The sequence below is a fragment of the Oncorhynchus clarkii genome, chromosome 15 (assembly GCF_045791955.1).
Source record: "Oncorhynchus clarkii lewisi isolate Uvic-CL-2024 chromosome 15, UVic_Ocla_1.0, whole genome shotgun sequence".
NCBI classification, from domain to species: Eukaryota; Metazoa; Chordata; class Actinopteri; order Salmoniformes; family Salmonidae; genus Oncorhynchus; species Oncorhynchus clarkii.
This window is the reverse complement of record NC_092161.1, coordinates 20,648,033-20,658,616: the sequence shown is the minus strand read 5'-3', so window position 1 is coordinate 20,658,616 and position 10,584 is coordinate 20,648,033. Positions and strand designations below refer to the sequence as shown.

Sequence of the window (10,584 nt, the reverse complement as noted above, 5' to 3'; positions counted from 1 at the left end):
TGATTACAGGATTCTGGGATTCCCCAGGGCCAGGAATAATCCTTCCTGCTTTTTTTTCCCTCGGAGAGGGGGCATCCTGGGCTTATCAGTGGCACCATGCTCAATGATAGCCAAAAGGCCTGAGTGATAAGATTCCTGTCTCTCTCTGTCATTCTGCATCAATACCAGCACCCTACCTGCAGACTGCTAGTGCTTTCAGTATATGGCATAAACCAGAAAGACAGATCTTTGGATATACAATGCACCAGTAATGTTGCGTTTACAGCGCAGTGCAATCTTTTTATGTTGATCTCATGATTGATAAATTATTGAAAAAGTGAGGATGGTGAAATTAAATCTGGAACAGGCATCCACTGTCTTCTCATGCAGGAATAACAACAGTAGAGATGCGATTATTTTGATAATTTTATGTTTCTCAAAACTGTGCTCACTGGATTAGATATTAATTGATGAACATGACCTATATATATATATATTAATGTGTGTAGTCCATATACACAGTTGTCAGAAGTTTACATACACCTTAGCCAAATACATTTAAACTCAGTTTTTCACAATTCCTGACATTTAATCCTGGTAAAAAGTTCCTGTTTTAGGTCAGTTAGGATCACCACTTTAGTTTAAGAATGTGAAATGTCAGAATAATAGTAGAGATAATGTAGTGGTCTGGGTGTAGCTGGTGCAGAGGAGTCAGGTGCAGGACAGCAGAGATGAGTAACACAAGTAACTTTACTCAAATATTCCAATAACATGTCGTAACACCGAGCCCACAATAACGGACCGAACATACATAAAACAATCATGCACAAAAACCATGGGGAAAACAGAGGGTTACATAATGAACAAGTAATTGGGGAATTGAAACCAGGTGTATAAAACAAAGACAAAACAAATGGAAAATGAAAAGTGGATCGGCGATGGCTAGAAGGTCGGTGACATCGACCGCCGAACTCTTCCCAAACAAGGAGAGGGACCGACTTCGGCGGAAGTCGTGACACAGAATGATTTATTTCATATATTATTTATTTCATCACATTCCCAGTGGGTCAGAAGTTTACATACACTCAATTAGTATTTGGTAGCATTGCCTTTACATTTCTTCACTTGGGTCAAACGTTTCGGGTAGCCTTCCACAAACTTCCCACAATAAGTTGGGTGAATTTTGGCCCATTCCTCCTGATAGAGTTGGTGTAACTGAGTCAGGTATGTAGGTCTCCTTGCTCGCACACGCTTTTTCTGTTCTGCCCACAAATGTTCTATAAATTTGAGGTCAGGGCTTTGTGATGGCCACTCCAATACCTTGACTTTGTTGTCATTAAGACATTTTGCGACAACTTTGAAAGTATGCTTGGGTTCATTGTCCATTTGGAAGACCCATTTGCGACCAAGCTTTAACTTCCTGACTGATGTCTTGAGATGTTGCTTCAATATATCCACATAATTTTCTTTCCTCATGATGTCATCTATTTTGTGAAGTGCACCAGTCCCTCCTGTAGCAAAGCACCCCCACAACATGATGCTGCCACCCAGGTGCTTCACGGTTGGGATGGTGTTCTTCGGCTTGCAAGCCTCCCCCTTTTCTCTCCAAACATGGTCATTATGGCGAAACAGTTTCATTTTTGTTTCATCAGACCAGAAGACATTTCTCAAAAAAGTACGATCTTTGTCCCCATGTGCAGTTGCAAACCGTAGTCTGGCTTTTTTATGGCGGTTTTGGAGCAGTGGCTTCTTCCTTGCTGAGCAGCCTTTCAGGTTATGTCGATATAGGACTCGTTTTACTGTGGATCTAGACACTTTTGTACCTCTTTTCTCCAGCATCTTCACAAGGTCCTTTGCCGTTGTTCGGGGATTGATTTGCACTTTTCTCACCAAAGTACTTCATCTCTAGGAGACAGAATTCATCTCCTTCCTGAGCGGTATGATGGCTGCGTGGTCCCATCGTATTTATACTTGTGTGGTACCTTCAGGCGTTCGGAAATTGCTTCCAAGGATGAACCAGACTTGTGGAGGTCTACAATTTCTTTTCTGAGGTCTTGGCTGATTTCTATTGATTTTCCCATGATGTCAAGCAGAGGCACTGAGTTTGAAGGTAGGCCTTGAAATACATCCACAGGTACACCTCAAATTGACTCAAATGATGTCAATTAGCCTATCAGAAGCTTCTAAAGCCCTGACATAATTTTCTGGAATTTTCCAAGCTGTTTAAAGGCACAGTCAACTTAGTGTATGTAAAGTTCTGACCCACTGGAATTGTGATGCAGTGAATTATAAGTGAAATAATCTGTCTGTAAACAATTATTGGAAGAATTACTTGTGTCATGCACAAAGTAGATGTCCTAACCGACTTGCCAAAACTATAGTTTGTTAACGAGAAATTTGTGGAGTGGTTGAAAAACAAGTTTTACTGACTCCATCCTAAGTGTATGTAAACTTCCAACTTCAACTGTAGTCACCTTAGCCTTGACACCCTGCTTTATTGGTTCAGATATTCAGACAGTGAACTGCCTTGTTCAACTGTAGCGTTAAAAAGTCTTCAAGTCAAATATGTTTATTTTACTTCTCTGTTTTGGTTTGAGGGGGAGGAGGTGGGAGTGGGGGGCTAAGGGAGTATATTTAAGGCTGAATGAATGAGGCACTCAGTTTGTGGGTCAAATTGTCAAGTGAGTTGCATTTCCCGAGGAATTCCACTAACGCCGGTACCCGGGGTCCTTTGAGCTTTGACACACACAGTTAGCTCATGAAAATAAGTTTGATTTAAACATGCATTGTGTAGGCCTGTAGAACGCTGAATAGTACAGTAATGCGGTTTCAAGTGTCTTACAGGTCTCCAATGGCATTTGAGATAATTAATAACTTCAATGACAGCAGGACACACTCTGAGATTTAGACTAATGCTCTTGGTTCTGAGCCAAATACCAGAGCCCCATTTGTAACTCAGTGCATGTCTCTCCATACCTCCTGCAAAGAGGGTGACTTTTGACTTTGATAATGTCCTACTCCTAGTTCTATGTGTGCTTAGGGTTGAAGGATAAACTAACCCCAACTATCCAGTGGATTAGAATGTGACTCATATGTGACTCCAACATGTGTTAGATCCAAGACTGCCTATGTTCAATTCTACAGACCCATCACAAATGTGCAAATGAAATTAGCATTGAAAAAGCCAATGGAAATGTAATTATTGGTGCCAAACAAGTGTGTTAATATTTATTTAACCTTTATTTAACTAGACAAGTCAGTTAAGAACAAATTCTTATTTACAATGACGACCAACCCCTGGCCAAACCCGGACAACGCTGGGTCAATTGTGCGCTGCCCTACGGGACTCCCAAACACGGCCAGATGTGATACAGCCTGGATTTGAACCAGGGACTGTAGTAACGCCTCTGTGCCTTTGACCACTGTGCCACTCGGGAGCCAAAGGAAATTGGTATTGGTATTTTTGGTATTTTATTTTATTAGTCTACTATTGCTACATTCCCAAAATCTTTAAAAGAAAATGAATGTCTACAAAGAAAGTCCCCTACCGTCTCCAACCCTGTTGGGGTACTGGACACCCCCTCAGCGGGGGGCCCACCCCCTCAGCAGGAGGATGAAACTTAGTAAGTGTGGCTGTGGTGGTGCTGCCCAGTCAGGGTGGGCTAGCGGTTGGTTTCAGCCACCTGCTCCTTCTCCTCTTGTTAGCACAGATCCTCAGAGCTGTCCCCTGGACAAACACACACCACGACACTTGGCCAGCACTTACAAAGTGGATATCCAGCGACATTTATTATCCAAAAGTGAGAATGTCCACAGTCTATGCTGACTGTCAGCTCTGCCCAAAGCTGCTTAGCTGCCAAACCTACTGGTCTAGGTGGTTCTGTAGCTAAGGCTTCCGGGTAATGCTCTTGGACATCTTGTTGACTCGACATTGGGAATCCTGCTGAAGAAGCATCAATGGGAGCCAAGCAGTCCAAGGAGGAGGAGATGAAGAGACAGGTGAGGAAGAGTGCTGGGCGTGAGGACAGCTTGACGTCAGTGGAGCGGATCCCAAACCACACATACAAACAGTGGGGCTACAGCAGGCTGAGCCTGGCCCGCCTCAGCCTCAAGGAACCCCCAGAGGAACTGTGGGATGTGACGAAGCTTGAGGAGCTCAATCTGTCGTTGAACTGTCTACGGGCTCTGCCCCCCGCCCTTGGCATCCTCAGCAACCTGGTGGTCCTCAACCTGTGGGGGAACCAGCTGACCAGATCCTTCAAACACCCACAAAATAGGGAAATCAATCCCAATCAAAGGTGTTATGTGCTCCACTAAGGCAGTTATTTATCTTATAACTTGTCCTTGAGGTAAAAATGATGTGGGTAAAACAAAGCGTGAATTAAAAGTACGTATCTCAGAGCATCGTAGCACCATTAGGTGCAAAAACTTTACTTATCCAGTTGCGGCCCACTTTTTGGAGGCAGGCCACTCGATTTCGTCTCTGCGTTATATTGGCATCGAACATGTCACCCCCCCTAGGACAGGGGGTGACCTTGATCATTTATTGTTAAAACGAGAGGCTGCCTGGATCTTTAACTTAAAGACCCTTGCTCCCTTCGGTCTCAACGTAGACTTTGATCTGAAGCCATTCTTGTGATTATTGTTACGTTGCCATTGTAATTGTTTGTAAGCTTGTGTAGTCTAAAATGAATCTATGATCATATGCTATCCATTTTTTGGTTGTATGCTGTTCTTTGCCATTTTAATATTTGAGAATTAACCAATGATATTAGGCCACTCTTGGCCATGATTACAGACACCTGTGTCTTTTGACACTATATAAACAAGTAATCCCGCAGTGTTTGTAATTATACCCTGATGAAGACAGCTCGGCTGTCGAAACGTTGGTAATTACATTTTTGCATCTGAGCTCCTGGAGTGTGCGGCTCTCTTTTATTTTCAAGGAACCAGCTGACCAGCCTACCCCCGGAGATCGGCCAACTCAGGCACCTCCGTGTCCTGTTCTGCTACAGCAACCAGCTGACTGAAGTCCCAGAGGAGCTGGGAAACTGCACTAGGCTGGAGGTCCTTAGCCTGACCAACAACAAGATATCTGGCCTCCCCGCTTCCTTCACCAGCCTGACTTGCTTGCGCAAACTCAACCTCAGCCACAACAAAATTGTTCACATCCCCGGCTGCACCTACACCATGAAGAGTCTGGTGTTCCTCCACCTGGCCTGCAACAGGCTGGAGTGCATCGCCGATAGCATCGCGGCGCTGGTGGAGCTCAAGATCCTCATCGTGGAGGGGAACGAGATCCACTCGCTTCCTAAGATGATCTGCTGCCTGACGCAGCCTGGAGCTTCTCAACGTGGACTTCAGCGACATCCAGAACGTGCCCCAGGGGATGCACCAGCTCAGCAGGCTGGAGAAGCTGGCCTGCCACCCCTTGGATAAGGGGCTCCACATCATGCAAAACCCCTTGCAGGAGCAAATAAAAGAAGTGCTGGAAGGAGACCTCACCACCCTGTTTAATTATCTCGAATTTTATTGAGACTGTTCCACAGAAAGAGGGAAAACTCCTGGTCTCCTTTTGGTCTCCATAAGAGAACTAATGTACTTCCATTTTTGTTGCTCATGAGTAGGATAAGATTTTGGAGTGGTCCTCAACATGCATGAGAAAATGAGGAGAAAAAGCTTAGATTACTATATTTTAACTTTCTGTAGATAACGAGACGATGCAAAAGACTCTGCAACTGTGATTATGCTAAAATGATTAGGCTACTAATTAAATGACTGTGGTCCTGATTCTAAGGGTGCTTATGTAGAGTTCTTCCTAGCAACTCTATTTGCATAAATTGGGACATGTTATCCTTATAAACTCCTTAAAGCAACTTACAAGTGAGTGAAAGGCTCAGTGGGGCTAAACACATTGTATTGAAATAGACTTGGACTGTTGGGAGGCCGGGTTAGAGGAAATAGCTTAACGTGTAGCGGAGCTCAGACGTCAGATTCTTCACACTCTCTACCAGAGGAGTCCCGAGACGGGAAGAGGCCATGTTTCAGGTCCCGAGTGAGAACACCTAACAAAGCCAGGGGCTGTTTGTTCTTAACAAGCATTGGATTTCTCCCTCATTTGTTTTGTCTTGCTGTTGGGGGAGCGAGCCTGGTCGTTTCTCTGACCTGCTGCATACAACTTGTTGATCCCGGTTGAACTCTACTCCCCCAGCTTCTCGTTTAGCTATCTAAACTATCCTTCCAGGATTAAGATTGGGATGCTTCCATTACATCAACAAAAAGGTCAGCCTAGAGCCCAGCCGTGTTTGCTGCTGTAGTTACCGACCACGTCGTTTAAGAGCTACAAGCAAAATGCTGTTGCCAGGCTCCAACCCCAGCCAGCTTGAAGGATCACATGCTATACTGCGCACAGTCAATGGAACTACAGTCTTATCATGGCTATTGGATTGACATCTGGATTGGAGTAGCATTTACGTTGTTTAATGTAGCACCTCATTGCATCTGAATGTAGCATTTACAAAACCAACCCAATTATGTGTTATTTGCTGCCTGACTGTAAAGGAAGCTATTTTAAAATGTAGTCTTATTGCGTAGGATTGTCTTTTAGTGTGGTTTGAGCGGCAAATTACTATTTTATCTACCTGTTCTTATATAAACTGAGGTGTAAATAAACACTAGATATTTATTCCCAAAACACTTTGCCTCAAATATTTCTGTGAACTCAGAAATCTCACACAACACAAACTGGTTTATGTAAAAGTGAATGTGTGTTTTAGAAACTTTGTATCAACATCATAGACATTCAACCTGTACTATTCGTGACTACATCTCAGACAATCCATATAGACATCACACAGTGTATTTGTCACTTGCAGTAAATTGTAACTTGTGTGATATACACATTAACATTCTGATACATATAAAGAATGTCATAGGCAAGCTTGTAAAAGTCCGTTCCCTGAGATTTACTATTCAAAACGACTATGGGGCTTGGGCATTGAGGTGAGCCACTATGATTGCTCCAGGGTGGTACATTGAGTTACAGTGACCTCTGCTGACATGGCTCGTCTTGTGCGGTTGTTTGTTTTGAATGCAATTTAGATTTGGACACGAGTAAGGATTTTCTGTCAACCCGAATGACACCTCTACAACACTTATCAAACATTAAAAGCTAATCTTCATCGAGCAGTGGCCATTAATCTCAATTGCACACAGATAGAAAGAAAAGTTTGTCTAAGTTTTAATGCTAACCACCTTCACTCAAACGCTGAGTTCCAGTGTTCCATTTGACTAGTAAAACAGACTTGGCCAACCCAGAGCCTGTTGCGTCCTCTGCAAACGAGACCCAAACCTCTCAATTACCATATACACACGCTTCTGCCAAAAACAGGGAAGTCTTCAGGTTGAGGTAATGAGTGATTGATGAGCACTGTGTTTTGCCAAGACCTACAGGAGTGGGGTCTCCTGTTGGAATGGGCTCGACCTGTGTGGTTTTTCTGGTACTAAAAACACATACTTTTACAGCAGACTAGACCTGGCAGACTCTCTCGCTATCCCTCTCAGACAAATGCTCACACACACAACATTGAAAACAAATATAGGCACCCACACGTAGGGTTTGGCCGCCAAATGACAGAAATACCTTTCACTGGTAACCATGGATGAATGGTCCAGCAGCAGAATGAAGTGCATGTGTGTGCGTGCGCGTGCGTGTGTTTGTGTGTTAGCAGGTATTGTGTCTGTGTTGTTTTCTTGCTGGAAAGACAACTTCATCTGTGTTAGATATTAGTCCATGAAACTTTCCTCCTAAAACAATTTTTTCCCATAATCCCCTCTGTCTTTAGTCAATAATATCTGTCTGGACAATCTGTGGCCTTCACCACCCTTGTTGCCACTGTTACACATACAGCTACAGTATCAAACATTGGAGACAAGTCCAAACACATCCGCTAGTGTACTGCACTGGATGATCTTCATGCCATGGGATGTGTTGGATGAAAACTCTCACAACCTCCAAACACCTTTCCGACACCCTCTCTGCTCTCTAAAGAAAAGCAAAGAGTGAATTAGACAGTGTGTGGTACAAGCTCGGACAAATGCACATTCCTCTCTGTCTCCTCCTCTCCTCCTCCTCAGGCCTTGTGTCATCCAGCCTCTGAGCGAATAATGAATGGGTTCCATTGTGTTCCGGCTCTTATCTAGGGGCTTTTCGCAAGGTTAAATGGACAGTCCCATCCCAGCCCGGGTGATTGCAGCACACTCAAAGTCCTTCTTGTAGGGCAGCACGCTTTGTCCTGCTCCCTCCTCGGTAGCCTGCATCTGTGTCCTAGCTTTTCCCCTGGGATGTGGCTCATGTTGTTTCCAGGAAGAGGGGTGGGGTTGAGGGGTGAGAGAGGGGGGAGCAGGGGGGCAGTTATCTGTGTTCTCTCCCTGGGTGAAGAGAGAAAGATGCTCCTGGCCCGCTATCTTTCGTCCATCTCTCTTCCTTGTTTCCTTTCTCCTGTTCTCTAAGGCCGCTGATTAAACCACTTTATCTTGGTCACCCTGTGTTCCATTGTCCTGAAGGAGCAGACCTGTTTAGTGTTGAGGTAACCTCTCCTCTCGTCCTTCTTTCACTCTCTCTTTCTTCCGGCTCATTCCATGCTTTGTGTCCAGTTCTAATGCCATGCCAGCACCCATTTGTTATTCCATTTAGGACTATTAGTCTAACGTTACTATGCAGTAGAGAGACTGCATGCTTGAGTTGGTTTAATGTCTGGTTTGGGGAATCAAAATGGCAGAACATAAACGCTTCAACACTCAGTGTTAATTGAATTTTGTGATGTATACCTTCATTTATTTATCCACGTTTTCCTTGATACGGCATCTCAGCAAGTTTTTAATTTGCTGGAGACAATTCCAAATCATTGGAAACATATTTTCTTGTCAAGATATCTCATTAAAGGGTATCCCTCTCATCCTTTACTTTAGCTGGCTATGTGTCTTGCATATAAATTAATCCCATCACAGCAGACTAAGTGACACAAAATGTGAGAACTACGCACCCCTGTGGTAGTTTCAAATGGACAACATTTTATTTGACCTTTATTTAACTAGGAAAGTCAGATAAGAAAAAAATCTTATTTTCAATGACTGCCAGGAATAGTGGGTTAACTGCCTGTTCAGGGGCAGAAAAACAGATTTGTACCTTGTCAGCTCAGGAATTTGAACTTGCAACCTTTTGGTTAATAGTCCAACGCTCTAACCACTAGGCTACGCTGCCACCCTCCAAAATTTCCTCAATTAGGTTGCCATGGAGAACCTAGAACATTTCAAACGTTGCCCTAACAAATCAGCACCCTTGTCCATCCCCTGAAATATTGGAGCCATTATCAGTTCACACAAACACATGTCGATGTGTCTATAACAACTTAATCATGTCCATGTACAGTATCTCCTTTCAGAAGTTTTCAATCATCAAGACATGTTGTAATCTTTCTGCTATGACGAGAGTCAAATTTATTTATTTTGTCTTGTCTGCATATATCTGCATCCCACTGCTGGCAAGCTGAGCAGGGTTGGTCCTGGTCAGTCTCTGGATGGGAGACCAGATGCTGCTGGAAGTGGTGCTTGAGGGCCAGTAGGAGGCACCCTTCCCTCTGGTCTAAAAAAAAATATCCCAATTCCCCAGGGCAGTGTTTGGAAACATTGCTTTGTGTAGGGTGTGTCCCTTTTGGATGGGATGTTAAACGAGTGATCTGACTCTCTGTGGTCACTAAAGATCCCATGGCACTTATTGTAAGAGTAGGGGTGTTAACCCTGGTGTCCTGGCTAAATTCCCAGTCTGGTCTTTATACTGTACCATCACGGCCACCTAATCATCCCCAGCTTACAATTGTCTCTTTCATCTCTCCTGTAACTATTCCTCAGGTTGTTGCTGTAAATGAGAATGTGTTCTCAGTCAACTTACCTGGTAAAATAAGGTTAAAAAAATGTACACACTAACTTGCATGGAAAGAGTATAAGCAAAACAGACACTAATCCTAGTGGGATGATATCTCTTTCAGGAATTGTATCAGTTTTTTCTGGAACTCACATTCAGCTGGCTGGACACCCTGACATTTTCTTTGGTCAATGTATAACAATGTATAACATGTCTGGGAAAAACTATGCCACTGTGAGCAATTCACTTAGCAGGAAATTCATCACTTATTTGGGTTTGGTTGCACAAGATGGGCTGTGAATCCTATGTGTTAGATAGTCAGATGATGGTGGGATACAAAAGAGAGCAAGAAAATGTCAGTGGCAGGGGCTGAGGATTTCACAGTACAGTCAGGTGACAGCACCAACATCAGCACTAACATTGGGTTCATTATGCACCAAATGGGAGAAAACGGACTGAAACAGGAGGGAGGGACTACCTACCATGTTTAAAAACATTTTATGTTGCATGCCCTAATGAAGACGATCCAGGGTCGTGTTCAGTATCGCATACAGGAACAAAATGTTTTGCAAAATTATTTTAAATCTGTGTTCTTATTGGGCAAGATCGGGTGATAACTCCCCTTTTCACTCAGTTGGAAAAAAAATCTCCCACCTGCTGAACAAGACCTCAAAGAATCTGGA

At 43.6% G+C, this 10,584-nt stretch overlaps 1 pseudogene; it reads left to right on the top strand.

The window, feature by feature from the left end:
* The first annotated feature begins 3,936 nt into the window (after positions 1-3,936).
* Positions 3,937-5,515, top strand: LOC139366813 (leucine-rich repeat-containing protein 30-like; annotated as a pseudogene).
* Positions 5,516-10,584: the final 5,069 nt, after the last annotated feature.